We start from the raw sequence: 5,378 nt of genomic DNA on the forward strand, positions 1-5,378 counted from the left end.
GTTGGCAGCATGGGATGTGGGGGATGAGGAATAGGGGTGTCATTAAAAAAATAGGTCAGGCTCCACCAAAACTGGGTGCCTGAGTGACTTGGTCTGCTTCAACCCAAGAGGAATCAGAAGATCAAAAGCAGCTTGGGAAGGCCAGAACCATCAGGGTGGAGGGAGAAGGACAGCCCAGGGGGTAGGGGGGTCATTTGGCAACTGGGGTGAAGGGATTACCCTCACCCTGCTGGGATCCCCCCAGCCCCTCATGTCTGGCAGGAAAGGGGCAGCCTGCAACATCCATGAGCAGGTCTGGGGCTGCTAGATGTTCCAGGCAGGGGCTGGAGGCGGCTCACAAAGGCTTGCACTCCAGGGAGATGACGGCACTGCCACCTAGTTTCTCTGCCAGGGTGCAGTGGTCCTTGACCTCCTCGTAACAGTTTGCTTGTAATTCATGCTTGATTCCTGTCAGCTTCTTCTTGATGGCATCCTTGGAGCTGGCGTAGATCGTTTTGCTCTTAAGAGACGCACTCTCAGCGGCCCAGAAGAGGAACACCAGGTCTTCTTTCTTGCTCTCCTTGGTCTCCTAGGTGGCATGGTAGAGAGCGTAGGAGCAGTCCTTGTCTGGCAGCATCTTGACAAAGGTGGTGTAGGGATCGTCCAGAGTCTGCCCCACATCTCCTACCAGGATCTCCTTGCCCTCCTCCAGGATGATGTTCTTCTTGTCCTCACTCAGGCAGAAGAGCACTGCCTTCTTGCGTTTCTTCACTTCTTCTGGCATTGAAGACTTGCGCACTTTCATGTCATTGAACACCTTGATGACACCATCAGAGACAACCACTCCAGAAGCCATGTTTCCAGAAGTTAAAGGGAGACAGGGAGAGCTAGAGAAGAACTGAGCCATTGCAGCTGCTACCGGGATCCGACTCTCTTCCTTTTCTTCATGACTCCCAGCTGTTGTGTGTGTCTGGGCTCATATGTGTCTTCTGGAGCACTGCCAGTGTTCACTCCTGTGTGAGTAGGAGGGGTTCTCAAGCGTCACACTGACTTTGCTTCCTGAGACATTCTCCTTGAACTGGTAAATTGTCAAGAACTCTAGACCATCTGTACAAGGATGAAAAGGGAACTTCTCCCTTCCATCTCTATAGAGGTAGGATGATATCCTCACACTGGCATGCAAGGATTTTATGTGGCAGCTGGTTCTGAGTTCATGCTTTCATGTTTGAAGATCACCCACTTGGTTGAGTGAATCATTCCTGTCACTAGGAGGGCAATTTGATGGTTACATTCTCATCTTATGATATCTCTCAGGAGCTATTGTCAACAGAACAAATGAATAATTGACCCTGTGTGGTGGTTGATCCGCTGTTGTAGCTCTCTATGGGAAGCAAGAAAAGTTCATGGTTGAATGTGTTCATGAGTGCTTGCAAAGGTTATTATCCATTTCCTGACATGGTAAGCAGCCTGGGGAATCAGGAAGTTGGCCCAAAAACAAAAATCATTGTTTCTTGACTTGTGTGAAGATGAGCAGTGTGGATTTGCTGTCTGAAAGGGGCAGAGAAGTAACCACATGCTTTTCTGAGGTAAGACAGAAGGGCATATGAGGCTGGTGCCTTCAAGTCTTTGAAAGGAAGTGGCCTGGCTTTATTGGAGGGTGTCCCTCAAGGATTCTATGACCTTGTCTATTAGAAACAGATTTCTTTCACATTGTCCCTGGCTAGACAACCTTTGCTTGAGGAGAGCTAACCAGACATATGTGTCACAGTCTAACCTTCCATGGTACTCAGCCTGAATTCTCTGGCTACCTACCCACTTGCCTCCCATTCAGCTTCACCATGACAGGAAACAGATCATGATGTTAGAGTCACACAGTGTGCTATTCCCCCTGCTTTCCAAGGCCTCATGAGAAAGCTATGAAAATCACCCTTTGCTTGTTTAGATGGCTTTCTCAACACAAGGAGTTGATTGACGGGGCACTCCCTAAATTACATGGTGTCCTGCGCTGGTCCAGGACTTGTGTTCACATTGACTGCTGTGTCTATGATAGTCAGGGGTTGGAAGACACTAATGTTGAATGTCCCAAGTCTTTCAGCAAGTTGGCACAGAGGCTGTGCCATGGCTTGGTTGACAGGTTGAAACTGTGGTCAAACTTACATTGTCACATAAGGCAGACCACTGATGGTTTTGTGTGTTCTGCCTCCCAATGACAATTGAGAGGTGTGCCTGTTATTTGTTCTTTTTCTGAGACTATCTAGCTCATTCTGATCTTGTGAGGTGATATCAAATATCCAACTGTGTGCAGAGAGCCAAACAGTGCTCTTCTAGGTGAAGGGCTCCACAAAAGAAACTTCTTTGTAGATAAAATTGGAGTACAAGGGTCTCTTTTGTCTTCCAGACATCTTTATGGAAGTTCAGGTTTGCAACTTTCAAGAGAAATAGTGGTGCCATCTGCTCTCTGAAAATGCAAGGAGAGCAGAAGGATAGGGACATCAACAGTCAGAGCTCAGGAGATGCTACCCAAGAGTTTCCTCCACCCTTATCCTGATTAATATGTGGCTTAGTTTGAATGAGAATGGCCCCCATAGATGAACATATTTGCATATTAAACAGGAAAGATTTTAAACTGCGTCTGTGTCGGGTGGGAGAATGATGGCGACTGCCTGATTCGGCTTTCTTTCTCCCAGAATTCTGTTCAGTCTACTCCGCCTACCTAATTTTCTGTCCTATTAAAGGGCCAAGGCAGTCTCTTTATTTAGTCAATGAAATTAACACAAAACAGAAGACTCTCCCCCATCAGGGGGCCACAGAGCTTTAAGGTTTCTAAAGCCAAACCCGTTCCAACTAATCTCTCTCTCTCTCTCTCTCTCTCTCTCTCTCTCTCTCTCTCTCTCTCTCTCTCTCTTGCTTGAGAATCAGTGTCAGCTATCACCTCCAGCTTCAATGCCATGACTTGTTGCTAGATTCCAATCAGGATGGTCATGTGCTGTCCCCCATCTGTAACTGGGACCCCTAAATAACATGCTTTTACCCATGATGGCCTTGGCCACAGTGCTTTGTCAAGGCAAGAGAGTAGAAACAGCAGGAATGGACAAATTCAGTAAGTGAATGCTGGAAGAGATATCTGTCTGCATCAAGTTCCTATCTCAAAGGCCCTAGGGTATCTGACAAATGATTCATGACACAGGTAGACAACTGTTAAGCCCTCCACTGCACCATCAACACCAGTAGAGTTTGGCATTGTAGGCTGCCATAGAGACTTGTGTTTGCAAGGTGTCCTCAGCGGTGGCCAAGGAAGTATATTGCAAATTGTTAAGCAGACACAACACCCACATTCAGAAAGACCAATGCCAGCATTCTCAGCAGACATAAGAAAGCCCAATTCATTGATGGATTCCATCAAGACCAGGCTTCAGAAACTCATCTTCCACACAGAGACACTCAGAGAATCAAACTAATTCATCTAAATCAGCGCTTCTCAACCTGTGGGTCTCAGCCTCTTTGGGGGTTACATGAGCCTTTTACAGGCCCACCTAAGATCATCAGAAAACACAGATATTTACATTATAACTCATAACAGACACAAACATACTTGTGAAGCAGGAGCAAAGGGGATCTTCACAACATAAGGAACTGTATTAAAAGGTTGCAGCATTAGGAATATTGAGAACCACTGATCCAAATAACCACCTCAGACAAGAAGCCCTCACCGACACAGAGTGCTGTTCACAACCTGCATGGAGACTATGAGGATTCTGCAGTCACCTCACTCAGCAAGAACATACACAATAACACTGGCTGACACCTCATTAGCCCCACAGCAGTGAATGTTTCCCCAATCTAGACCCCATATGTCATCACTGAACACAAAGCAGTCCAAAGATGCTAACCTTATCTGGCAGTGATGCTCCACAGCCCTCTGAAGTCCTAGTTACCTTTTCACAGTAGCCAGAAAAGTTCTGTAATTTTAGCCAATCAAAGAGAAAGATTCATTTACTGGGATAAAAATACTATCACAGTTTCTAAATTTCTGGAACATGGGAAGGGCAGCATGGACCCTGGTGGCAGGAGGCTGTGAAGAAAAGGACACAGATGCTCCCAGATCAGCCTGAGGATGGTTAGAGCAGAAGGAGAGGAGGCTTATGGGAAGGGTTTGGCTTCAACCCCCCAGGAAGGCATGCTTTTCTGCTCCTGGGAACCCCTGTCCTGTCCCTCATATATCTCTTCTTCAGGGAGTCTCCCCCAATCAGCCCACCCAAGATCCCTGTCCCTGCCCTACATGCTCATCTCTTTCTTCTCAGCTGCCTGGCTGGAACTGGAATTTCCTATGGGCAGACTCTCCTCCCCTTCCCCAGTGCCATGCCCTGTACTCCTCAATCTCTTATTGATTTTCTTCTCTCTTGCCTTGTCCCACAAACCCCTCTCCTCCTCTCTACCCTGTGCCCCCTTAACTCCTGGGCCTGCACAGTACATGAACTTCTTTATAGCTGGTCATTGATAAGGATCTTTAAAACTAGGGAATGACTTGGTGAAGACCCCATGTTGTGTGGAACATGAAGTTGTATAATGTGGATTGCAGAAGTTGGATGCCTGGCTCTTTAATATGGGGTAGCCATGTGTCTGATTTCTCTGTCCAGCCATAGTGCTGGGCCAAGAATGAGCTTACGTTGAGGGAGCTAACAGCTTCCACTGCAGGGAGAAGAAAGCTAGAGCACTTGTGCCCATGTTGCTGGAGGTGTCTCACAGGGAACATCATATTTTGGGGTACACAGCTCTATGAAGTTCTGGCCTGGCTCCCTCTTGTGGCTGGTGGGTCACACCAGGACATAATGGACCCATGGTTTAAAAACATGGCCCTAGGCCTGTTGTTCCGACCTTGAAAGGAGACACAAGCAAAGGACTCTGTTAGTGACTCTGACATCATCAGGACTCACCACTAAGCTAGTCTGCTCTCCCATAGCACTCTATATGATTTCTCTTGACTATCCTGATCACCCTTCCCCCAAACCCAAACCCCTCTTCTTTCCTCCATGGCCTTTTGTTGCATCCTTTGCTTGTCTGCTTCAGGCTCAACTTTCTCAGAATCCACATAAAGGGGTAGAGTGGAAAAGCTCTTTCTAGGGTAACAGACTAGGGTTTGTGTCCTATAAATGGTGCAGCATATTGGTGGCAAAAGCACAGATCAAGTACACAAGGAGAAGTCACTGGGTGTGCCTACCCAGCCTCACTGGGACTCCATTTCCCATGTTTCCCTATCCCTCACCTGGGGTTGAGTCTCCTTCCTTTGGGGTAAGGATGCAGCAGAAGAAACAGCAGCACAGATGATGGATTTGCCTCCTTACCTCTTTAAGATGTCTTCTCTGCTTCTTCTTGGAAGATATGGCTGCCTCCTGGGGCTT

At 47.3% G+C, this 5,378-nt stretch overlaps 1 pseudogene; it reads right to left on the reverse strand.

Moving 5' to 3' along the window:
* Window positions 1–334: 334 nt before the first annotated feature.
* LOC142842265 (cofilin-1 pseudogene) lies at window positions 335–863 on the reverse strand (annotated as a pseudogene).
* Between the last annotated feature and the right edge of the window lie 4,515 nt (window positions 864–5,378).

The sequence above is a fragment of the Microtus pennsylvanicus genome, unplaced genomic scaffold (genome assembly GCF_037038515.1).
Source record: "Microtus pennsylvanicus isolate mMicPen1 unplaced genomic scaffold, mMicPen1.hap1 Scaffold_47, whole genome shotgun sequence".
Taxonomy (NCBI): Eukaryota; Metazoa; Chordata; class Mammalia; order Rodentia; family Cricetidae; genus Microtus; species Microtus pennsylvanicus.